We start from the raw sequence: 27,187 nt of genomic DNA, 5'->3' as shown, positions 1-27,187 counted from the left end.
ACCAATCAGGACCTGAATATGACTGCACATAATAATTTAACACATTCGTTAGTTTTGAACATTGTTATTACATATTGATTACACTATCTCTCTTATTTCATATGTCACAGCGATTCACCGATACATATGATATGATGCTGGTAAAGTTTTGTCTCGCGCACCTGCCGCTGCAAGCTCTAAAACAATGCTGGTCAGAAACAAAGCTAGCTAGCTGATGGATGCAAACGATGTTCTCCCCCAAAGACATGGCAAAATGACATAATCTGTTTCAGTAGCTATAGTTAGCTAGCTAACTATCTAACGATGTGTCATCTAAAATAACCCTAATTTATAAAACTGTTTTTGTATTTGGTTGATGATAGTCGGACCCGGTCCAGTCAAGCCACACTAGCCAGATGAAACTAGCTAGTTGTTCACAGTGTTTTCCATTAGCGCCCGTTGTCGGCTAATCAGCCGGTTACACACTCATTTTCAGGCAGCTACATTTCCCACTTCATATTAACTAGGCTAGTCTGTCGAGCCCTCTCCCGCTAGAATGAACGATGTGCATCTCCTAGCGCTCTATTACATAGCGAGCGATGACCAGGAAACGCAGCAGAGAGGAAGAGACGAAGTGAGCGGTTTCACTCTTGCCAAAATGTGTCCAAAATAAGCCCAATGCATTTCTATGGGCTTATTTTGGACCTAAGCTGCCTTCCCACCTTTGGGACAACGACTCCCATTGTTAGGGCGGAGCCATAAACATATTGTCATTATATACAGATCTCTGGTTGCAGTTTAATTTCTTTACACGGAGGATGATGCTCATGAATTTGCACATCCTATGTAATGTAAGTGGTAACGATGAGTCGAAATCCAATAGCCTAATTATTGTTTTCTGACACAATCATTTTCTTTTTTCGCGTTTCACATAGCCAGCTACGCAGAGTCGTGGTGCCAAGTTGGCCTAAGCTATTTACTGTGCGTTGATTGACAACTGAACAGCAAGTGTTGACTAGGTTATAAAAGGTGTAGAACTGACTGAATAAAGTCGATCTCCTATATCCCTTTGTCATTCATAAATCATGCAACATGGTTATTGTGAGAGAAAAATTAACATGTAACATGTTTACCTGCTTTGTACTATGTTATAGTAAGACATTTCTGTTCTACTAATGCTGTGTTTTTGTAAAGGGATGGTTTCTACTCCAGTTCCCTGCAGCTAGTCTAGGCGTGTGGTCAGGGACATGGGTTTTACTCGAGATAGGGGTATCTGGAGCTGACAATTGATTTATGAATGGCTAGGTGTAAAACCAACAGCCACATTCCATTTCATGATTAATGGTGTGTGAGAGGGAGATGTCTCTGGTCTGACTGAGTCTGCATTTTCATAGACTGAATTGGTGTTTGTGTAATGTAAGGTACCAGGGAGAGATGACTCGGGTATTGATAATGTTGATAAGAACCTCATCTTGGGGGCCAAACCCTAGTTTCCATACAATGAGAACAGTCTTCACCACAGATACTGTCTGCTGTGAATTATTAATTGATTTAATACAAATCCTAACCTTTTGACTCATTCCACACATCTGCTGTTTGTCATGTAAACGGAGAGAGTATCTTTGCTACAAAATATATTTGTATTGTCTGTATGTCAGAGCTTTCGGCCCAACATTCAAGAAGTGTTGGGTCGACCAGCCTCATTATTGCAATAATTAATTGATATTAAATAAAGATGATTGTTTGAAGAAATGACAAAGTCTCTCACTTGATTAGAATTTCCACCACATTATACACTGAGTATACAAAACATTAAGAACACCTGCTCTTTCCATGACAGACTGACCAGGTGAATCCAGGTGAAAGCTATGATCCCTTATTGATGTAACATGTTAAATCCACTTCAATCATTGTAGATGAAGGGGAGGAGACAGGTTAATGAAGGATTTTTAAGCCTTGAGACAACTGAGACATGGATTGTGTATGTGTGTCATTCAGAGGGTGAATGGGCAAGACGAAAGATGTAAGTGCTTTTGAACGGAGTATGGTAGTAGGTGCCAGGCACACCGGTTTGTGTCAAGAACTGCAAAGCTGCTGAGTCAACATGGGCCAGCATCCCTGTGGGATGCTTTTGACACCTTGTAGAGTCCATGCCCCGACGTATTGAGGCTGTTCTGTGGGCAAAAAGGAGGGTGCAACTCAATATTGGGAAGGTGTTCCTAATGTTTAGTATACTCAGTGTATGGCCATTGTATCGCATCAGTACAAGGTTTTATTTTTTTATTTTATTTAACCTTTATTTAACCAGGTAAGCCAGTTCAGAACAAGTTCTCATTTACAACTGCGACCTGGCCAAGATAAAGCAAAGCAGTGCGATTAAAAAAACAACAACACCTTTCATCAGTCAGTGAGTGTAACCTACCGAATCGCATCGGTGAGAGAGCCATTCATTAGGCTTCGTAATTTGCATTGGCTACTGGTAGGCCTAGGCTTTTTCGCGATTATCTGCAGATAAATGAAAACACTGAATGAAACCATTCAATGAAGATGGTGAATCATCACCGCAGGAACAATAGCTAGAGGAGAGCCTCATTCTGGTTTAAATATGATAATTAGGGTCCTCACGGAATACAGACATTAAAACGGAATTCAACAATATAAAAAAATCTATTGACCTTAGTTGGGAATCTACTAAATGTTTAGAAAATTAATTAATTTGCCCAAGTTTATCATAAGACATGAACAGAATGCATCAGTGATTCATATTTCCTGCAACTTTCTGAAGAGGCAATGAGAATGCCCCTGTGTGTGTGTAGTGCGCAGGTCTACCATTTTGCATATCCATTAGCGATGATGCTAATGAAAACAGTTTTCTGGTAGATGGAAAGGCTTTTCCAAAAACCTTCTCAATTAAATGTTAACTACAAAGTAGCCTATGCTTACCTGGCAGATGATATCATTATTATTTTCATCAATCCAGTGGGTATTTCTTTTGCAAACTCTACCATCACATGGGCGCTACAAAAACATTGCTAAAAACAGCCTCTTGCTAGGTGTGCACTTGAGTTAATGGGTAACTACACCCTCCAAAAAATATCCTATTTTTCCCAGACCTCAAAAGTGGTCTCATGATGTGGTATTAAAAAAGTTTGACTTTGAGAGCAAAAAACTGAAGAAAACTGGGGAAAGCAGAAACCTGGAAAAACAAAACCTTTAATCTATTTTTCAAGATAATATGGGCTATTTACTTCATTTTTAAGTTTTTATCAAATACATAATTTGAAGAACAAACATCATTGTGGCAATTCATATCTTGAAGTAAAACTGTAAATAAGACTTCAATCTCAAGATAAGATAAAAAAGGTTTAATGTTCTCTTACTTAGAAAATAGTCCTGATCATATAGGCCTAGATCTAGACAATATCCAAAACATTTAACAATACACTGAATTCATACATTTTCAGTAACTTAAATTGTAAAGTCATGATTTTCTACAAAATACCACAACAAAAAAATCCAATCTGGGAGGGAAACTCAATAAAGTATTCAATAATTGTGCTGCGTATTTAAGATGGAATCAAGGCATTAGAACAGGGTTCCCAAACTGGCGGGCAAATTTTCTGAGTAAAAAACAAATACTGTATATATATTTTGTTTAAAAAAACAAAAACAAAAAACATTGCTGGACATAAAAGACTGCAAAAACACCAGGAAGTGATTTTAATTTTGGAAATATATTCGCAAGTATTCCCACCATAATAGAGAGACACATGATCGTATAAAAATGTAAGCAAGGTTAAAAATGATTATGTTTGGGCCTCCCAAGTGGCACAGCGGTCTAAGGCACTGCATGGCAGTGCTTGAGGCGTCACTACAGACCCATGAGTTTTCGCACAATTGGCCCAGCGTCGTCCGGGTTTGGCCAGCCGGGATTTCCTTGTCCCATTGCGCTCTAGCGACTCCTTGTGGCGGGCCGGGCGCCTGCAAGCTGACTTCGGTCACCAGCTGGACGGTGTTTCAAATTGACACACTGCTAAACGATGGCCATTATGGCCAAACAGTTCTATTTTTGTTTAATCAGACCAGAGGACATTTCTCCAAAAAGAATGATCTTTGTCCACATGTGCAGTTGCAAACCGTAGTCTGGCTTTTTTATGGCGGTTTTGGAACAGTGGCTTCTTCCTTGCTGAGCGGCCTTTCAGGTTATTTCGATATACGACTCGTTTTACTGTGGATATAGATACTTTTATACCTGTTTCCTCCAGCATCTTCACAAGGTCTTTTGCTGTTGTTCTGGGATTGATTTGCACTTTTCGCACCAAAGTACGTTCATCTCTAGGAGACAGAACGCGTCTCCTTCCTGAGCGGTATGACAGCTTCGTGGTCCCATGGTGTTTATACTTGCGTACTATTGTTTGTACAGATGAACGTGGTACCTTCAGGCATTTGGAAATTACTCCCAAGGATGAACCAGACTTGTGGAGGTCTACAATTGTTTTACTGAGGTCTTGGCTGATTTCTTTTGATTTTCCCATGATGTCAAGCAAAGAGGCACTGAGTTTGAAGATAGGCCTTGAAATACATCCACAGGTTCACCTCCAATTGACTCAAATGATGTCAATTAGCCTATCAGAAGCTTCTAAAGACATTACATCATTTTCTGGAATTCTCCAAGCTGTTTAAAGGCACAGTCAACTTAGTGTATGTAAACTTCTGACCCACTGGAATTGTGATACAGTGAATTATAAGTGAAATAATCTGTCTGTAAACAATTGTTGGAAAAATTACTTGTGTCATGCACAAAGTAGATGTCCTAACCGACTTGCCAAAACTATAGTTTGTTAACAAGAAATTTGTGGAGTGGTTAAAAAATGAGTTTTAATGACTCCAACCTAAGTGTATGTAAACTTCAGACTTCAACTGTAGATGGCTAGCTTGTTTAGTTTGTTATCTAGCTAGCTAGCTAGTTACTTTCATAAACTGAAGTTCAATTTCAATAGGAGAACAACATGTGGCTGCCTAGGTAATACTTGGTTTCCTAAATCATTGCTAAGAATATTGAAAATGATTGCAGTTTCTTGTCATTGTTTTCAAGCTGGTCGCATTGGTGCTAGCTAGGTACCAAGCTAAAGCTAGATAGCGAGCTACATTTGTATCTAAGATATTTGTGAGGGACTATGTCATACTGCAAACCGAAGTCAACGTAGTAGGGAGACAGCCTACCTCCACTTTCCAAACTGTCATCAATGTTGAGAAAATTATTGATTATTATTCTGTATTTTGACTAGCTAGGATGAATCAGGTGCAACTGCTTGGGATGCTGGCAGGCAGAAGCATCAGGATCACCATCCTTTCTCCCCTGCCTTTGGGATGGTTGCATGTCGGGGAGAATGTTGGACAACTTAGCTTTTTATTTTTTTGCTGCTCGTTTGATCCTGATCTTATGTCAAATGCTCACACAGTTGTTTTCCCATTCGGTCGAACAAATACTATCTTAATACCAATGCAGTATCGTAAACACATTGTAAACATATTGCGGCCGGTGTGCGTGCTCGTTTGCAGATTCAGCACACACAACATTCTATAATAGCATTTTGTAATTTGACGCATCAAATTAAAAAAGTATTTGATGCATCAGATAGTGATATTTACGTGTATATTTTTTTACACGTAAAGACCCAAACATCGTTCCATACTTTTCACACAGTGCTTTTGATCAATAACTATCGGAACTGTTTTGAAATGGAAAGGGAATTTCTCTGTTTGCTGAGTCAACACAGCCTGAGTAGTGATAAGGTCAGTTGGGTTGTTAAGGTAAAACTATGGCATTGTGACAATCAGCTTTTCCAGCGTATTGAGCAATTTGTACTTCTGATTAACGTGCAACAGACTGATTCCATAACACCACACGGCATTCATAGGCCAAAAGTCATCCCCATGTAACATGTTACTAACATTTGTTTTCCTAAGTTAATTTGGCCTCGCTTTTTCGCTTACTGCCTTTCACAGTAGGGGATGAGAGGGGGGCAATAGAGAGAGACAGCAGACAGACAGACTCACCGACCATCGGTCAGACAGACACCGACAGACAGACACACTGGTGGCAGCGTGCGGTACACCCCGTGGTCTGTACCGAGGTCTATACTGTGTTAACCCAGCTAAATGTCATAGTATCTGTGTGAGCGGGCTAGGATCTTCCCTGCTGTGAGGGACCTGCAATGCTTATGAGAGATGCAGGTTCCCTGACAACTAATAATGTCTGACATCAAAGTCCAGCTGGCGTGCCTTCATCTCTCCGCAATCACAGGAGGTGGCTAAGGAAGGGATGGAGAGTCGGGGGGGACTAGGGAGATGGACTGGTGTGTGTGTGTATGGGCATGTGTGTGTTCTTCCTAGAGTAGGGAGATTGAGGAGTTGAGGGTGAGGGTGGGGGGGTTATGAGGCGTTGTGGGGAGTGTTGTCAGGGGCCACGGACTCCTGCGGCTTGCTGACACCCTGTTCTCATTACTTATGTTGAGTCATCCAGGATCCAGGAAGTGGATCCCTTGTTAAGGCCTGGGCACCATTAGTTCTCAGCAACAGGTTTGTGCAATTACTGACACAGGATACAGACACGGTTTAGGGTGAGGTGGATTGGACATGGGTTGTTTAATGAAGAACACTATGGATACTTGTTAGAAACCAGATAAAAGAGTGTATGTGAAGAGTTTATTTCCAAAACGATACACTCTTAGAAAAAAGGTGCTATCTAGAATCTAAAAGGGTTCTTCAGCTGTCCCCATAGGAGAACTCTGATGAACCAATTTTGGTTCCAGGTAGAACTTATTTGGTTCCAGGTTAGAACCCTTTTTGGTTCCAAGTAGAACCCTTTTTGGGTTCCACGTAGAACTCTCTGTGGAAAGGGTTCTACCTGGAACCAAAAAGTGTTCTAACTTGAACCAAAAAGGGTTCCCCTATGGGGACAGCCGAAGAACCCTACTGTGTATATCCACCAAATATTACTGTCATTTATTCATAGATTTTAGATGTGTATTACTATAAATCCATTGTTTGGCTGGAATAAAAATCTACGTTGAGTATTTGAAGCCGCTAAGGACCCTGTGACCAGACAAAAAGGCTTTCAACACAGAGACACTGAAACCCTGGCGATTGAAGTAAAGTGCGATCATTAGTCGCAGAGACATTACATTGTCGCTAATTAGGAAGAGCAACACCTCGTCTTCCTCAAAGACTCTATTAGGCTACCGACTGAAGTCCCTTACCTCTCTTCTTCCCTACTCTCCCCTCCTCTCCTTCCGCTCTTTGGCATCACACCAGGACATAGAAAGGTGGATTCATTATGAGAAGAAGAGAAGAAAGTGACCATTTCCAATGCTTTACTTACCTTCACGAGTAGCTAGAGACAGCAGGACAGAGAGAGGAGAGAGAGAGGAGGGGTACTTTTATACTGAAGCCAATCTTAATTGGTCACGTCCTAAGGCAGCTTGTGTAATTAAGATGACAGTGCCTGGTTGTGGAGTGGACGGTCTCGACGGTCTCGTCTCGTCCCTCCAGACATTTGTGACACGCTCCCCAGAGCTCTCATTACAACGAGGGGTGACGATGGCTTTTATAACAGGGCCCCTGTCCCATTTGAAGGAGTGAGCGGATCCCTAGAGGCTTTAGTCTGTTGAAGCACTTTAAAGACTTTCATGTCCAAGTACTAGTCTGTAAAATTTGTGTGCTATTTGTTTATTGTCGAATTATAGTTTTGTGGAAAGGTGGTATGCCTTACTCAAGAATACCGTAGTCAGAGAGAGAGCTTTAAGTCAATGTCAATGGCTTTCAAGGAACATAAATGTAGTGATATACTGATTTTTCAATCAGTATTCTTGTATTGTCTCATTATGTGGCGTAAAAACTGGAGTATGGTTTGTGATGTCCCTCATACAACCTACAGTATATATAAAGCTGAACAGTAAACGATAGCAGCCTTTAAAACAGCTTTAAAGCACAGCTGTAGGCTAGCACACACACACACCCCATACCCCCCACACACCCCAGATCCCCTCACCTGCTACCCCAGATCTCCCTTGTGGGTTGCAGGTGTGGGTTTGGTCCTAGCATTAGAAGAGACGGTGTGTGTGTGTCTCCTATGACAGGGCGAGACTCAGTGGGCGTTGTGTGCAGCTGGTAGACATTCTCCAGTGTTCCTCTAAGGACTTCCAGTCCACTGCACTGACAGCTCTGACAGCTACGATGACATCCCTTAAGCATGCCATAATCTCTCTCTCTCTCCCTTGATAATATGGGGTGTTTGCGTTTGTGTGTGGGGGAGGAGTACGTTTGTGTGTTTGTGTGTGTACCTGTGTGTGTGTGCGCACGTATGTAGGTGTGTGGGCGTAAACATACGTGTGTGTTATATCTTTATATATAACATTTAGACACACACCTGCACATGTTTGTCTAGGCTTACTGAGGCATTGAAGCTATGCCAAAAGGATTCACAAAACTGAACTATTGAACAAGGCCCATATTCCCCCATTTGCCTTCTCATGTTGCATTTATATTTTTGTTCAGTATATATACATTACATGACCAAGAGTAAAATATGTATTTGTATCTGTTTTTTAAATCTGATTTTACTTGATTACTTGATGTGGAATAGAGTTCCATACAGTCATGGCTCTATGTAGTACTGTGCGCCTCCCATAGTCTATTCTGGACTTGGGGACTGTGAAGAGACCTCTGGTGGCATGTCTTGTGGGGTATGCATGGGTGTCTGAGTTGTGTGCTAGTACTTTAAACAGACAGCTCGGTGCATTCAACATGTCAATACTTCTCACAAATACAAGTAGTTATAAAGTCAATCTCTCCTCTACTTTGAGCCAGGAGAGCTTGACATGCATATTATTAATGTTAGCTCTTTGTGTACATTTACGGGCCAGTCATGCTGCCCTGTTCTGGGTCAATTGTAATTCTCCTAAGTCCCTCTTTGTGGCACCTGACCACATGACTGGACAGTAGTCCAGGTGCGACAAAACTAGGGCCTGTAGGACCTGCCTTGTTGATAGTTAAGAAGGCAGAACAGCGCTGTATTATGGACAGACCTCTCCCCATATTATCTACTGTTGCAACAATATGTTGTGACCATGACAGTTTACAATCCATGGTTACTCCAAGCAGTTTAGTCTTCTCAACAAATTTCAACATTATTCATTACAAGATTTAGTTGAGGTTCAGGGTCTAATGAATGATTTGTCCCAAATACAATGCTTTTAGTTTTTATATTTAGGACTAACTTTCTTTCTTGCCACCCATTCTAAAACTCACTGCAGCTCTTTGTTAAGTGTTGCAGTGATTTCACTTGCTGTGGTAGCTGATGTGTATAGTGGTAGCTGACGTGTATAGTGTTGAGTCATCAGCATACATAGAAACACAGGCTTTACTCATAGCCAGTGGCAGGTCATTAGTAAAGATTGAAAAAAGTAAGGGGCCTAGACAGCTACCCTGGGGAATGCCTGACTCTACCTGGATTATGTTGGAGAGGCTTCAATTAAAGAACACCATTTGTGTTCTGTTAGATAGGTAACTCTCGATCCACAATATAGCAGGGGATATAAAGCCATCACACATACGTTTTTCCAGCAGCAGATTATGATCGATAATGTCAAAAGCTGCACTGAAGCCTTAGCAAAACAGCTCCCACAAACGTTTTATTATAATCTTTTTCTCAGCCAATCATCAGTCATTTGTGTAAGTGCCATATATGTTGAATGCCCTTCCCTATAAGCATGCTTAAAATCTGTTGTTAATTTGTTTGCATTGTATTTAGTCAACACCATCTTTTCCTAAAGTTTACTAAGGGTTGGTAACAGGCTGATTGGTCAGCTGTTTGAACCAGTAAAGGGTGCTCCAAAGCTTTTTACTATCATTCTTTATGTAATTTAATTTAGTACAGTTTCTTCTTGTTTTTGTTCAGTTTAGTCACAATTTCTCAATTTACAGTATGTTTGCCAATCGGCCATGTAGCCAGACTTATTTGCAATTCCTTTTGCCTCATCCCTCTCAACCATAACATTTTTCAATTCCTCATCAATCCATGGGGATTTAACAGTTTTTACATTAATTGTCTTATTGGGTGCATGATTATTAGTACCTGGAATAAGCAATTTCATAAATGTGCAGCATCTGGTTGCTCCTCATTAAACACCACAGACCAGAAAATGTTATTTACATCTTCAAAAAAGGAATCACTATGAAACGTATTGTTTGATGTGTATTGTATGATGTCTATTAGGCCCAGCCTTTGGAACTTTGGTTTTCCTAGATATGGCTACTATATTATGATCACTACATCCAATGGATTTGGATATGCTTTAGAGCAGATTTCTGCAGCATTAGTAAGGATGTAATCAATATATGTGGATGATTTCATTTCTGTGATGTTTGTAAATGCCTTGGTAGGTTGACTGACAGTTTGAAGATTTGTCTTGAGCGGGCAGCTTGATGAAAGCCAGTCAATATTTAGGTCACACAGAAAATATACCTCTGTTAATATCACATGCACTACATGAGCAAAAGTATGTGGACACCTGCTTGTTGAACGTCTCATTCCAAAATCATTGGCATTAATATGGAGTTGGTCCCCCCTTTGCTGCTATAACAGCCTCCACTCTTCTGGGAAGGCTTTCCACTAGATGTTGGAACATTGCTGCGGGGAGTTGCTTCCATTCAGCCACAAGAGCATTAGTGAGGTCGGGCACTGATGTTGGGCGATTAGGCCTGGCTCACAGTCGGCGTTCCAATTCATCCCAAAGGTTTCCGATGTGGTAGAGGTCAGGGCTCTGTGCAGGCCAGTCAAGTTCTTCCACACCGATCTCGACAAACCACTTCTGTATGGACCTCGCTTTGTAGCGTTAAGATTTCTCTTCACTAAGGGGCCTAGCCTGAACCATGAAAAACAGCCCCAGACCATTATTCTTCCTCCACCAAACTTTACAGTTGGCACTATACATTGGGGCAGGTAGCATTCTCCTGCCATCCACCAAACCCAGATTCGTCCGTTGGACTTCATGAAATGGGTTTCCAGGGCCGAGCAGCCGTACACAAGCCTAAGGTCACCATGCGCAATGCCAAGCGTTGGCTGGACGCTTGGCATTGCACATGGTGACCTTAGGCTTGTGTGCGGCTGCTCGGCCATGGAAACCCATTTCATGAAGCTCCAGATGAACAGTTCTTGTGCTGACGTTGCTTCCAGAGGCAGTTTGGAACTCGGTAGTGAGTGTTGCAACCGTGGACAGGTGCTTCAGCACTCGTCGGTCCCGTTCTGTGAGCTTGTGTGGCCTACAATTCACAGCTTTCTTTGGGGGGGGTAGATCAGCTTAATATTGCAGATAGATTGTAACTTCCATCAATGTAAGTGTCTACATCACTTCCAATCCCCCATGTTTTTATATATATATATATATATACAGTGGGGAAAAAAAGTATTTAGTCAGCCACCAATTGTGCAAGTTCTCCCACTTAAAAAGATGAGAGAGGCCTGTAATTTTCATCATAGGTACACGTCAACTATGACAGACAAAATGAGGGAAAAAAATCCAGAAAATCACATTGTAGGATTTTTTATGAATTTATTTGCAAATTATGGCGGAAAATAAGTATTTGTTCAATAACAAAAGTTTCTCAATACTTTGTTATATACCCTTTGTTGGCAATGACACAGGTCAAACGTTTTCTGTAAGTCTTCACAAGGTTTTCACACACTGTTGCTGGTATTTTTGGCCCATTCCTCCATGCAGATCTCCTCTAGAGCAGTGATGTTTTGGGGCTGTCGCTGGGCAACACGGACTTTCAACTCCCTCCAAAGATTTTCTATGGGGTTGAGATCTGGAGACTGGCTAGGCCACTCCAGGACCTTGAAATGCTTCTTACGAAGCCACTCCTTCGTTGCCCGGGCGGTGTGTTTGGGATCATTGTCATGCTGAAAGACCCAGCCACATTTCATCTTCAATGCCCTTGCTGATGGAAGGAGGTTTTCACTCAAAATCTCGCGATACATGGCCCCATTCATTCTTTCCTTTACACGGATCAGTCGTCCTGGTCCCTTTGCAGAAAAACAGCCCCAAAGCATGATGTTTCCACCCCCATGCTTCACAGTAGGTATGGTGTTCTTTGGATGCAACTCAGCATTCTTTGTCCTCCAAACACGACGAGTTGAGTTTTTACCAAAAAGTTCTATTTTGGTTTCATCTGACATTCTCCCAATCCTCTTCTGGATCATCCAAATGCACTCTAGCAAACTTCAGATGGGCCTGGACATGTACTGGCTTAAGCAGGGGGACACGTCTGGCACTGCAGGATTTGAGTCCCTGGCGGCGTAGTGTGTTACTGATGGTAGGCTTTGTTACTTTGGTCCCAGCTCTCTGCAGGTCATTCACTAGGTCCCCCTGTGTGGTTCTGGGATTTTTGCTCACCGTTCTTGTGATCATTTTGACCCCACGGGGTGAGATCTTGCGTGGAGCCCCAGACCGAGGGAGATTATCAGTGGTCTTGTATGTCTTCCATTTCCTAATAATTGCTCCCACAGTTGATTTCTTCAAACCAAGCTGCTTACCTATTGCAGATTCAGTATTCCCAGCCTGGTGCAGGTCTACAATTTTGTTTCTGGTGTCCTTTGACAGCTCTTTGGTCTTGGCCATAGTGGAGTTTGGAGTGTGACTGTTTGAGGTTGTGGACAGGTGTCTTTTATACTGATAAGAAGTTCAAACAGGTGTCATTAATACAGGTAATGAGTGGAGGACAGAGGAGCCTCTTAAAGAAGAAGTTACAGGTCTGTGAGAGCCAGGAATCTTGCTTGTTTGTAGGTGACCAAATACTTATTTTCCACCATAATTTGCAAATACATTTATTAAAAATCCTACAATGTGATTTTCTGGATTTTTTTTTTCTCAATTTGTCTGTCATCGTTGACGTGTACCTATGATGAAAATTACAGGCCTCTCTCATCTTTTTAAGTAGGAGAACTTGCACAATTGGTGGCTGACTAAATACTTTTTTTCCCCACTGTATATGTATGTAAATATGCCATTTAGCAGACGCTTTTATCCAAAGTGACTTACAGTCATGTGCGCATACATTTTTACGTATGGGTGGTCCCGGGGATCGAACCCACTACCCTGGCGTTACAAGCGCCATGCTATTCCAATTGAGCTACAGAGGACCACGTATGTACAGTGGGGAAAAAAAGTATTTAGTCAGCCACCAATTGTGCAAGTTCTCCCACTTAAAAAGATGAGAGAGGCCTGTAATTTTCATCATAGGTACACGTCAACGATGACAGACAAATTGAGAAAAAAAAATCCAGAAAATCACATTGTAGGATTTTTAATAAATGTATTTGCAAATTATGGTGGAAAATAAGTATTTGGTCACCTACAAACAAGCAAGATTCCTGGCTCTCACAGACCTGTAACTTCTTCTTTAAGAGGCTCCTCTGTCCTCCACTCGTTACCTGTATTAATGGCACCTGATTGAACTTGTTATCAGTATAAAAGACACCTGTCCACAACCTCAAACAGTCACACTCCAAACTCCACTATGGCCAAGACCAAAGAGCTGTCAAAGGACACCAGAAACAAAATTGTAGACCTGCACCAGGCTGGGAAGACTGAATCTGCAATAGGTAAGCAGCTTGGTTTGAAGAAATCAACTGTGGGAGCAATTATTAGGAAATGGAAGACAAACAAGACCACTGATAATCTCCCTCGATCTGGGGCTCCACGCAAGATCTCACCCCGTGGGGTCAAAATGATCACAAGAACGGTGAGCAAAAATCCCAGAACCACACGGGGGACCCTAGTGAATGACCTGCAGAGAGCTGGGACCAAAGTAACAAAGCCTACCATCAGTAACACACTACGCCGCCAGGGACTCAAATCCTGCAGTGCCAGATGTGTCCCCCTGCTTAAGCCAGTACATGTCCAGGCCCGTCTGAAGTTTGCTAGAGTGCATTTGGATGATCCAGAAGAGGATTGGGAGAATGTCATATGGTCAGATGAAACCAAAATATAACTTTTTGGTAAAAACTAAACTCGTCGTGTTTGGAGGACAAAGAATGCTGAGTTGCATCCAAAGAACACCATACCTACTGTGAAGCATGGGGGTGGAAACATCATGCTTTGGGGCTGTTTTTCTGCAAAGGGACCAGAACGACTTATCCATGTAAAGGAAAGAATGAATGGGGCCATGTATCGTGAGATTTTGAGTGAAAACCTCCTTCCATCAGCAAGGGCATTGAAGATGAAACGTGGCTGGGTCTTTCAGCATGACAATGATCCCAAACACACCGCCTGGGCAACGAAGGAGTGGCTTCGTAAGAAGCATTTCAAGGTCCTGGAGTGGCCTAGTCAGTCTCCAGATCTCAACCCCATAGAAAATCTTTGGAGGGAGTTGAAAGTCCGTGTTGCCCAGCGACAGCCCCAAAACATCACTGCTCTAGAGGAGATCTGCATGGAGGAATGGGCCAAAATACCAGCAACAGTGTGTGAAAACCTTGTGAAGACTTACAGAAAACGTTTGACCTGTGTCATTGCCAACAAAGGGTATATAACAAAGTATTGAGAAACTTTTGTTATTGACCAAATACTTATTTTCCACCATAATTTGCAAATAAATTCATTAAAAATCCTACAATGTGATTTTCTGGAATATTTTTTCTCATTTTGTCTGTCATAGTTGACGTGTACCTATGATGAAAATTACAGGCCTCTCTCATCTTTTTAAGTGGGAGAACTTGCACAATTGGTGGCTGACTAAATACTTTTTTCCCTCACTGTACATATATATATATACAGTGGGGAGAACAAGTATTTGATACACTGCCGATTTTGCAGGTTTTCCTACTTACAAAGCATGTAGAGGTCTGTAATTTCTGTAAAAATCCAGAAAATCACATTGTATGATTCTTAAGTAATTAATTTGCATTTTATTGCATGACATAAGTATTTGATACATCAGAAAAGCAGAACTTAATATTTGGTACAGAAACCTTTGTTTGCAATTACAGAGATCATACATTTCCTGTAGGTGTTGACCAGGTTTGCACACACTGCAGCAGGGATTTTGGCCCACTCCTCCATACAGACCTTCTCCAGATCCTTCAGGTTTCGGGGCTGTCACTGGGCAATACGGACTTTCAGCTCCCTCCAAAGATGTTCTATTGGGTTCAGGTCTGGAGACTGGCTAGGCCACTCCAGGACCTTGAGATGCTTCTTACGGAGCCACTCCTTAGTTGTCCTGGCTGTGTGTTTCGGGTCGTTGTCATGCTGGAAGACCCAGCCACGACCCATCTTCAATGTTCTTACTGAGGGAAGGAGGTTGTTGGCCAAGTTCTCGCGATACATGGCCCCATCCATCCTCCCTCAATACGGTGCAGTCGTCCTGTCCCCTTTGCAGAAAAGCATCCCCAAAGAATGATGTTTCCACCTCCATGCTTCACGATTGGGATGGTGTTCTTGGGGTTGTACTCATCCTTCTTCTTCCTCCAAACACGGTGAGTGGAGTTTAGACCAAAAAGCTATATTTTTGTCTTATCAGACCACATGACCTTCTCCCATTCCTCCTCTGGATCATCCAGATGGTCATTGGCAAACTTCAGATGGGCCTGGACATGCGCTGGCTTGAGAAGGGGGACCTTGCGTGCGCTGCAGGATTTTAATCCATGATGGCGTAGTGTGTTACTAATGGTTTTCTTTGAGACTGTGGTCCCAGCTCTCTTCAGGTCATTGACCAGGTCCTGCCGTGTAGTTCTGGGCTGCTCCCTCACCTTCCTCATGATCATTGATGCCCCACGAGGTGAGATCTTGCATGGAGCCCCAGACCGAGGGTGATAGACCGTCATCTTGAACTTCTTCCACTTTCTAATAATTGCACCAACAGTTGTTGCCTTCTCACCAAGCTGCTTGCCTATTGTCCTGTAGCCCATCCCAGCCTTGTGCAGGTCTACAATTTTATCCCTGATGTCCTAACACAGCTCTCTGGTCTTCGCCATTGTGGAGAGGTTGGAGTCTGTTTGATTGAGTGTGTGGACAGGTGTCTTTTATAGAGGTAATGATTTCAAACAGGTGCTGTTAATACAGGTAATGAGTGGAGAACAGGAGGGCTTCTTAAAGAAAAACTAACAGGTCTGTGAGAGCCGGAATTCATACTGGTTGGTAGGGGATCAAATACTTATGTCATGCAATAAAATGCAAATTAATTACTTAAAAATCATACAATGTGATTTTCTGGATTTTTGTTTTAGATTCCGTCTCTCACAGTTGAAGTGTACCTATGATAAAAATTACAGACCTCTACATGCTTTGTAAGTAGGAAAACCTGCAAAATCGGCAGTGTATAAAACACTTGTTCTCCCCACTGTACATACATATATACATACATTTTAGTCATTTAGCAGACGCTCTTATCCAGAGCGAATTACAGTTAGTGAGTACATACATTTTCATACTGGCCCCCTGTGGGAAACAAACCCACAACCCTGGCGTTGCAAGTGCCATGCTCTACCAACTGAGCTACAGTGGACATTACTGGTTGGGAGCCAGCCAAATTACACTGAGGTGCTGTACTGGTTTAGCATCTGTTCATTTTACATTTACATTTACGTCATTTAGCAGACGCTCTTGTCCAGAGCGACTTACAAATTGGTGCATTCACCTTTTGATAGCCAGTGGGACAACCACTTGACCATTTACATTTTTATTGTATTATTATTATTATTATTATTTTTTATATATTTTGTGGGGGTGGGGAGGGGTGGGGTAGAAGGATTACTTTTATACTATCCCAAGTATTCCTTAAAGAGGTAGGGTTTCAAGTGTCTCCGGAAGGTGGTCAGTGACTCCGCTGTCCTGGCGTCGTGAGGGAGCTTGTTCCACCATTGTGGTGCCAGAGCAGCGAACAGTTTTAACTGGGCTGATCGGGAACTGTGCTTCCACAGAGGTAGGGGGACCAGCAGGCCAGAGGTGGAAGAACGCAATGTCCTCGTTTGGGTGTAGGGACTGATCAGAACCTGAAGGTAAGGAGGTTCCGTTCACCTCACAGCTCCGTAGGCAAGCACCATGGTCTTGTAGTAGATGCGAGCTTCAACTGGAAGCCAGTGGAGTGTGCGGAGGAGCAGGGTGACGTGAGAGAACTTGGGAAGGTTGAACACCAGACGGGCTGCAGCGTTCTGGATGAGTTGTAGGGGTTTAATGGCACAGGCAGGGAGCCCAGCCAACAGCGAGTTGCAGTAATCCAGACGGGAGATGACAAGTGCCTGGATTAGGACCTGTGCCGCTTCCTGTGTAAGGTAGGGTTATACTCTGCGAATGTTGTAGAGCATGAACCTACAGGATCGGGTCACCGCTTGATGTTAGCGGAGAACGACAGGGTGTTGTCCAGGGTCAAGCCAAGGTTCTTTGCACTCTGGGAGGAGGGCACAACGGAGTTGTCAACTGTGATGGCGAGATCATGGAGCGGGCAGTCCTTCCCCGGGAGGAAGAGCAGCTCCGTCTTGCTGAGGTTCAGCTTGAGGTGGTGATCCGACATCCACACTGATATGTCTGCCAGACATGCAGAGATGCGATTCGCCACCTGGTTATCAGAAGGGGGAAAGGAGAAGATTAATTGTGTGTCGTCTGCGTAGCAATGATAGGAGAGACCATGTGAGGATATGACAGAGTCAAGTGACTTGGTGTATAGAGAGAATAGGAGAGGGCCTAGAACTGAGTCCTGGGGGACACCAGTGGTGAGAGAACGTGGTGCGGAGACAGATTCTCGCCACGCCACCTGGTAGGAGCGACCTGTCAGGTAGGACGCAATCCAAGAGTGAGCCGCGCCAGAGATGCCCAACTCGGAGAGGGTGGAGAGGAGGATCTGATGGTTCACAGTATCAAAGGCAGCAGATAGTTCTAGAAGGATGAGAGCAGAGGAGAGAGAGTTAGCTTTCGCAGTGTGGAGAGCCTCCGTGACACAGAGAAGAGCAGTCTCAGTTGAATGACCATGCTTGAAACCTGACTGGTTTGGATCAAGAAGGTCATTCTGAGAGAGATAGCAGGAGAGTTGGCTATAGACGGCACGCTCAAGAGTTTTGGAGAGAAAAGAAAGAAGGGATACTGGTCTGTAGTTGTTGACATCGGAGGGATCGAGTGTAGGTTTTTTGAGGAGGGGTGCAACTCTCGCTTTCTTGAAGATGGAAGGGACATAGCCAGCGGACAAGGATGAGTTGATGAGCGATGTGAGGTAAGGGAGAGGTCTCCGGAAATGGTCTGGAGAATAGAGGAGGGGATAGGGTCAAGCGGGCAGGTTGTTGGGCGGCTGGCCGTCACAAGTCGCAAGATTTCATCTGGAGAGAGAGGGGAGAAAGAAGTCAAAGCATAGGGTAGGGCAGTGTGAGCAGGACCAGCGGTGTCATTTGACTTAATAAATGAGGATCGGATGTCGTCAACCTTCTTTTCAAAATGGTTGACGAAGTCATCCACAGAGATGGAGGAGGGAGGGGGAGGAGGAGGAGGAGGATTCAGCAGGGAGGAGAAGGTGGCAAAGAGCTTCCTAGGGTTAGAGGCAGAGGCTTGAAATTTAGAGTGGTAGAAAGTGGCTTTAGCAGCAGAAACGGAGGAAGAGAATGTAGAGAGGAGGGAGTGGAAAGATGACAGGTCCATAGGGAGTCTAGTTTTCCTCCATTTCCGCTCGGCTGCCCGGAGCCCTGTTCTGTAAGCTCGCAATGAATCGTCAAGCCACGGAGCAGGAGGGGAGGACCGAGCAGGCCAGGAGTATAGGGGATATAGAGAGTCAAAAGATTCAGAGAGGGAGGAGAGGAGGGTTGAGGAGGCAGAATCAGGAGATTGTAGGGAGAAGGATTTAGCAGAGGGAAGAGATGATAGGATGGAAGAGGAGAGAGTAGCGGGAGAGAGAGAGCGAAGGTTGCGACGGCACATTACCATCTGAGTAGGGGCAGAGTGAGTAGTGTTGGAGGAGAGCGAAAGAGAAAAGGATACGAAGTAGTGGTCGGAGACTTGGAGGGGAGTTGCAGTGAGATTAGTAGAAGAACAGCATCTAGTAAAGATGAGGTCAAGCGTATTGCCTGCCTTGTGAGTAGGGGGGGACGGTGTGAGGGTGAGGTCAAAAGAGGAAAGCAGTGGAAAGAAGGAGGCAGAGAGAAATTAGTCAAAGGCAGAAGTAGGGAGGTTAAAGTCACCCAGAACTGTGAGGGGTGAGCCATCCTCAGGAAAGGAACTTATCAAGGCGTCAAGCTCATTGATGTACTCTCCAAGGGAACCTGGAGGGCGATAAATGACAAGGATGTTAAGCTTGAATGGGCTAGTGACTGTGACAGCATGGAATTCAAATAAGGAGATAGACAGATGGGTCAGGGGGAATAGAGAGAATGTCCACTTGGGAGAGATGAGGATTCCTGTGCCACCGCTGCACTGACCAGATGCTCTCGGGTATGCGAGAACACATGATCAGACGAGGAAAGAACAGTAGGAGTAGCAGTGTTTTCTGTGGTAATCCATGTTTTCGTCAGCGCCAAGAAGTCGAGGGACTGGAGGGTGGCATAGGCTGAGATGAACTCTGCCTTGTTGGCCGCAGAACGGCAGTTCCAGAGGCTACGTGGGTCGTGCGCGCAGGGACCACCAGATTAGATTGGCAGCAGCCACGCCGTGTGAAGCGTTTGTATGGCCTGTCCACACAGGTTTGTCTGGTCTGTTAGCGATGTTACCAAACAGACTAGTTCTGTCTCTTACCTCTAGTTAGTGTCTGGTCTGTTAGCGATGTTACCAAACAGACTAGTTCTGTCTCTTGCCTCTAGTTAGTGTCTGGTCTATTAGCGATGTTACCAAACAGACTAGTTCTGTCTCTTGCCTCTAGTTAGTGTCTGGTCTATTAGCGATGTATATGGGACGGCTGTCAATCCTTTGGTCCTTAAATGAAACTGATATACTTTTTTATTTATCACAGTTATCCTTAACCAATTATGTTCTTTAATGGAAGGCCGACAGACAAGTTCCTTACTTTCTCCCCCTTCCACTTTCCTCTTCCATTTCTGCGGTAAGGCTGCAATTATTTGGTTGTAATTTTGGGTAGAGCAGACATTTCCATATGATTTGTTAGCTGCATGTGCGACATAACTCCACCAGTCCTACCAACTGACTTGTTGGAAAGGTGGCATCCTATGACGGTGCCACTTTGAAAGTTACTTAGCTCTTCAGTAAGGCCATTCTACTGTCAATGTTTGTCTACAGAGATTGGATGGCTGTGTGCTGTGTGCTGAAATAGCCAAATCCACTCATTTGAAGGGGTGTCCATATACTTTTGTATGTATATGTATATGTGTATATATGTGTATATATATATATACACCGTTGAAGTCGGAAGTATACATACACTTAGGTTGGAGTCAATAAGACTTGTTTTTCAACCACTCCACACATTTCTTATTAACAAACTATAGTTTTGACAAGTCGGTTAGGACATCTACTTTGTGCATGACACAAGTAATATTTCCAACAGTTGTTTACAGACAGATTATTTCAATTATAACTCACTGTATCACAATTCCAGTGGGTCAGAAGTTTACATACACTAAGTTGACTGTGCCTTGGAAAATTCCAGAAAATGATTTCATGGCTTTAGAAGCTTCTGATAGGCTAATTGACATCATTTGAGTCAATTGGAGGTGTACCTGTGGATGTATTTCAAGGCCTACCTTCAAACTCAGTGCCTCTTTGCTTGACATCATGAGAAAATCAAAAGAAGTAGACCTCCACAAGTCTGGTTCGTCCTTGGAAGCATTTTCCAAATTCCTGAAGGTACCACGTTCATCTGTACAAACAATAGTACGCAAGTATAAACACCATGGAACCAAGCAGCCGTCATACCGCTCAGGAAGGAGACGCGTTCTGTCTCCTAGAGATGAACGTACTTTGGTGAACAACAGCAAAGGACCTTATGTGGATATATTGAAGCAACATCCCAAGACATCAGTCAGGAAGTTCAAATGGGTCTTCGAAATGGACAATCACCCTAAGCATACTTCCAAAGTTGTGGCAAAATGGCTTAAGGACAACAAAGTCAAGGTATTGGAGTGGCCATCACAAAGCCCTGACCTCAATCCTATAGAACATTTGTGGGCAGAACTGAAAAAGCATGTGCGAGCAAGGAGGCCTACAAACCTGACTCAGTTACACCAGCTCTGTCAGGAGGAATGGGCCAAAATTCACCCAACTTATTGTGGGAAGCTTGTGGAAGGCTACCCGAAACGTTTGACCCAAGTTAAACAATTTACAGGCAATGCTACCAAATACTAATTGAGTGTATGTCAACTTCTGACCCACTGGGAATGTGATGAAATAAATAAAAGCTGAAATAAATCATTCTCTCTACTATTATTCTGACATTTCACATTCTTAAAATAAAGTAGTGATCCTAACTGACATAAGACAGGGAATTTGTACCAGGATTAAATGTCAGGAATTGTGAAAAACTGAGTTTAAATGTATTTGGCTAAGGTGTATGTAAACTTCCGACTTCAACTGTACAGTGGGGAAAAAAAGTATTTAGTCAGCCACCAATTGTGCAAGTTCTCCTACTTAAAAAGATGAGAGAGGCCTGTAATTTTCATCATAGGTACACGTCAACTATGACAGACAAATTGAGATTTTTTTTCCAGAAAATCACATTGTAGGATTCTTTATGAATTTATTTGCAAATTATGGTGGAAAATAAGTATTTGGTCACCTACAAACGAGCAAGATTTCTGGCTCTCACAGACCTGTAACTTCTTATTTAAGAGGCTCCTCTGTCCTCCACTCGTTACCTGTATTAATGGCACCTGTTTGAACTTGTTATCAGTATGAAAGACACCTGTCCACAACCTCAAACAGTCACACTCCAAACTGCACTATGGCCAAGACCAAAGAGCTGTCAAAGGACACCAGAAACAAAATTGTAGACCTGCACCAGGCTGGGAAGACTGAATCTGCAATAGGTAAGCAGCTTGGTTTGAAGAAATCAACTGTGGGAGCAATTATTAGGAAATGGAAGACATACAAGACCACTGATAATCTCCCTCAATCTGGGGCTCCACGCAAAATCTCACCCTGTGGGGTCAAAATGATCACAAGACGGTGAGCAAAAATCCCAGAACCACACGGGGGGACCTAGTGAATGACCTGCAGAGAGCTGGGACCAAAGTAACAAAGCCTACCATCAGTAACACACTACGCCGCCAGGGACTCAAATCCTGCAGTGCCAGACGTGTCCCCCTGCTTAAGCCAGTACATGTCCAGGCCCATCTGAAGTTTGCTAGAGTGCATTTGGATGATCCAGAAGAGGATTGGGAGAATGTCATATGGTCAGATGAAACCAAAATTGAACTTTTTGGTAAAAACTCAACTCGTCGTGTTTGGAGGACAAAGAATGCTGAGTTGCATCCAAAGAACACCATACCTACTGTGAAGCATGGGGGTGGAAACATCATGCTTTGGCGCTGTTTTTCTGCAAAGGGACCAGGACGACTGATCCGTGTAAAGGAAAGAATGAATGGGGCCATGTATCGTGAGATTTTGAGTGAAAACCTCCTTCCATCAGCAAGGGCATTGAAGATTAAACGTGGCTGGGTCTTTCAGCATGACAATGATCCCAAACACACGGCAACGAAGGAGTGGCTTCGTAAAAAGCATTTCAAGGTCCTGTAGTGGCCTAGCCAGGAGGAATGGGCCAAAATACCAGCAACAGTGTGTGAAAACCTTGTGAAGACTTACAGAAAACGTTTGACCTGTGTCATTGCCAACAAAGGGTATATAACAAAGTATTGAGAAACTTTTGTTATTGACCAAATACTTATTTTCCACCATAATTTGCAAATAAATTCATTAAAAATCCTACAATGTGACTTTTCTGGATTTTTTTTCCTCATTTTGTCTGTCATAGTTGACGTGTACCTATGATGAAAATTACAGGCCTCTCTCATCTTTTTAAGTGGGAGAACTTGCACAATTGGTGGCTGACTAAATACTTTTTTTCCCCACTGTATATACATATATAAATTATAATGTATTTTTTTAAATTATATTTTTGTACACATATTTAACCTCTCCATACTTCCATTAATTTGTATGGGTTACCTTTAGATGAGTCAAGACAAGAGCAAAACGGAGAACACCATCGTGTTCGTGAGAGTCTCCCCTCTCTATATAGTGGCCATATTTGTTTTTAGGCCAAACCGTCGATTTCCGGGATGTCTCCTGGTCTGACAAACAGCGCTGTTGCTCTGCTACTTTCCAACGCAGATGCGGAAGGGCTACATAGGCGGATGCGGGGGATTGAGACGCAGCCCATGCAAGGAAACAGATATCTCTAGCTTAAACTGACAGATTTTGATCTCTGGCTTAATCTGACGGATATCTCTAGCTTAAACTGACAGATGGAGATGAAGCCACAATGGGAAGTTAACAAGGTGTTGGAGTCTAATGTGGGAGCCTGAGATGAATGTGTAATGGTGTGGCCAGGAGCCAGTTGTCCTCCCTCTGTGGCTCATTTAGCACACATTTAAGACCTGAAAACAAAGCCACCATAAATAATAGAACAGGTTGCTGAATTAAAGAGAACAAGGAGAAGATACGTCTAGAATTGTTTGTTTGTTGTGTTCACAGGAAAGAAGAAAGATAAGCATTTAAATGTTTTATGCATAGGGTAGGTAGAGGGTAATATATGGTGATAGCGCTGGAAGTTGGAGAGTTACAGTAGGTGTGTGAAAGTAGCAAAGAGTGTCAAGAGTTAGGAGTCTCTGCACTGACTCCTACCACCGATTCACCTGTCATAGGTTAGGTTTTCATGAATAGCTAATTCGTTTTTATACAACTGAACAAAAAACATAAATGCAACATTTAAAGTGTTGGTCCCATGTTTCATGAGCTGAAATAAAAGAACCCAGAAATGTTCCATACGCACAAAAAGCGTATTTCTCTAAAATGTTGTGCACACATTTGTTTACATCCCTGTTAGTGAGCATTTCTCCTTTGCCAAGATAATCCATCCACCTGACAGGGGTGGGATATCAAGAAGCTGATTAAACAGCATGATCGTTACACAGGTGCACCTCGTGCTGGAGACAATAAAAGGCCACCCTATAATATGCAGTTTTGTCACACAACACAATGCCACAGATGTCTCAAGTTTTGAGGGAGCGTGCAATTGGCATGCTGACTGCAGGAATGTCCACCAGAGCTGTTGCCAGAGATTTGAATGTTCATTTCTCTACCATAAGCCACCTCCAATGTTGTTTTAGAGGATTTGGCAGTACGTCCAATCGGCCTCACAACCGCAGACCACGTGTAACTACACCAGCCCAGGACCTCTACATCCGGCTTCTTCACCTGCGGGATCGTCTGAGACCAGCCACCCGGACAGCTGATGAAACTGTGGGTTTGCACAACCAAATAATTTCTGCACAAACTGTCAGAAACCGTCTCAGGGAAGCTCATCTGCGTGCTCGTCATCCTCACCAGAGTCTTTATCTGACTGCAGTTCGGCATCTTAACCGACTTCAGTGGGCAAGTGCTCACCTTCGATTGACACTGGCACGCTTGAGAAATGTGCTCTTCATGGATTAATCCCAGTTTCAACTGTACCGGGCAGATGGCAGATAGCGTGTATGGCGTTGTGTGGGCGAGTGGTTTGCTGATGTCAAAGTTGTGAACACAGCGCCCCATGGTGGGTTATGGTATGGGCAGTCATAAGCTATGGACAATACACACAACATTTTATTGAATGCACAGAGATACCGTGACGAGATCCTGAGGCCCATTGTTGTGCCATTCATCCGCCGCCATCACCTCATGTTTCAGCATGATAATGCACAGCCCCACAGTGCAAGGATCTGTACATCATTCCTGGAAGCTGAAAATGTCCCAGTTCTTCCATGGCCTGCATACTCACCAGACATGTCACCCATTGAGCATGTTTGGGATGCTCTGGATCGACGTGGATGACAGCGTGTTCCAGTTCCCGCCAATATACAGCAACTTTGCACAGCCATTGAAGAGGAGTGGGACAACATTCCACAGGCCACAATCAACAGCCTGATCAACTCTATGTGAAGGAGATGTGTCACGCCCTGACTCTGGGGACTCTTATTTGTTGAGTCAGGGTGTGTATTTTCTATGTGGTGTAGGTCTATGTTATAAGTCTAGTATGTCTAGATCTATGTTGGCCGGTGTGGTTCCCAATCAGAGGCAGCTGTCGCTCGTTGTCTCTGATTGGGGACAATACTTAGGCAGCCTATTGGCACTAGTGGGTTGTGGGATCTTGTTCTGTATAAGGTTTGTTGTGTTACCTTAGGACTTCACGTGTCGTTAGTTTATTGTTTTGTGTGTTTATTTGTGTAAATAAACATGTTTGCATATCATGCTGCGCCTTGGTCCGTCCCGTCTGTGAACGAACGTGACAGAAGATCCCACCAAACGAGGACCAAGCAGCGTGCCCAGGCGGAGCGAAGGGCCATGTCACAGGTGGGCAAGTTGTGGTCATGGGAAGAGATATTTGCGGGGAAAGGACCATGGGCTAAGGTAGATGCCCAGGTAGGAGAGGAGCAACGGCAACACGGAGGAGGCCGGTCATGGAGGAAGCACGGGCTGGTTGGCGGAGCCTAGGGTTAGAGCAGAGCCAATTCTCCGTACTCACGCGAGAAGGCGTATGACTGGGCAAGCTCCGTGTTATGCGGAGCTACGTACTGTGTCGCCAGTGCGCCGGCACAGTCCTGTAGGTCCTGTGCTTGCACCACGCACGTGCCGTGCGAAGATGGGCATCCAGCCAGGACGGGGTGTGCCGGCTCAACGCTCCTGGTCTCCAGTACGCCTCCTCGGTCCCGCATATCCTGCGCCAGTTCTACGAGCTGTATTGCCAGTACGCGTGCACAGCCCAGTGCGTCCTGTGCCAGCGCCCCGCACGTGTAGTACCAAAGTGGGTAGCCAGCCAGGACAGGTTGTGCCAGCTCTCCGCTCCAGACCTCCAGTCCGCCTTCGCAGTCCGGTCCGGCCCGTTCCTGATCCTCGCACCAAGCCAGTGGTGCGCGTCGCCAGCCGGCCCGGCCCGTTCCTGCTCCTCTCACCAAGCCAGTGGTGCGCGTCGCCAGCCCGGCCCGGCCTGTTCCTGCCTCTCGCACCAAGACAGTGGTGCGCGTCGCCAGTCCGGCCCGGCCTGTTCCTGTCCCTCTCACCAAGCCAGTGGTGCGCGTCGCCAGCCCGGCCCGGCCTGTTCCTGCTCCTCGCACCAAGCCAGTGGTGCGCGTCGCCAGCCCGGCCCGGCCTGTTCCTGCTCCTCGCACCAAGCCAGTGGTGCGTGTCGCCGGCCCGGCCCGGCCTTATCCTGCTCCTCGCACCAAGCCAGTGGTGCACGTCGCCAGCCCGGCCCGGCGTGTTCCTGCTCCTCTCACCAAGCCAGTGGTGCGCGTCGCCAGCCCGGCCCGGCCTGTTCCTGCCTCTCGCACCAAGACAGTGGTGCGCGTCGCCAGTCCGGCCCGGCCTGTTCCTGTCCCTCTCACCAAGCCAGTGGTGCGCGTCGCCAGCCCGGCCCGGCCTGTTCCTGCTCCTCGCACCAAGCCAGTGGTGCGCGTCGCCAGCCCGGCCCGGCCTGTTCCTGCTCCTCGCACCAAGCCAGTGGTGCGTGTCGCCGGCCCGGCCCGGCCTTATCCTGCTCCTCGCACCAAGCCAGTGGTGCACGTCGCCAGCCCGGCCCGGCGTGTTCCTGCTTCTCGCACCAAGCCAGTGGTGCGTGTCGCCAGTCCGGCCTGTTCCTCGCACTAAGGCAGTGTTGCATGTTCCTAGTCCGGTTCGGCCCGTGCCTGCTCCTCGCACCAGACCAGTGGTGAGTGTGTCCAGTCCGGCACGGCCCATACCCGTTCCACCGGTGCCTGGTCCGGCACCAGTCAGCAGCTCCAGTCCGGAGCCAGAGCAGTCCGCTCCACCAGTGCCTGATCCAGCTCCGGTCAGCTGCTCCACTCCGGAGCCAGAGCAGTCCACTCCACCGGGGTCTATTCCAGCTCCAGTCAGCGGCTCCACTCCGGAGCCAGAGCAGTCCGCTCCACCGGTGCCTGATCCATCTCCGGTCAGCGGCTCCACTCCGGAGCCAGAGAAGTCCGCTCCACCGGTGCCTGATCCAGCTCCGGTCAGCTGCTCCACTCCGGAGC

At 44.9% G+C, this 27,187-nt stretch overlaps 1 pseudogene; it reads left to right on the top strand.

The window, feature by feature from the left end:
- The window catches only part of LOC121581693, a 198,030-nt pseudogene that overhangs the window by 8,934 nt on the left and 161,909 nt on the right, over window positions 1–27,187 (top strand).

Source organism: Coregonus clupeaformis, chromosome 14 (assembly GCF_020615455.1).
Source record: "Coregonus clupeaformis isolate EN_2021a chromosome 14, ASM2061545v1, whole genome shotgun sequence".
NCBI lineage: Eukaryota > Metazoa > Chordata > Actinopteri > Salmoniformes > Salmonidae > Coregonus > Coregonus clupeaformis.
Note: the sequence above shows the minus strand (reverse complement) of the source record. Positions and strands in the feature narration are given on the sequence as shown.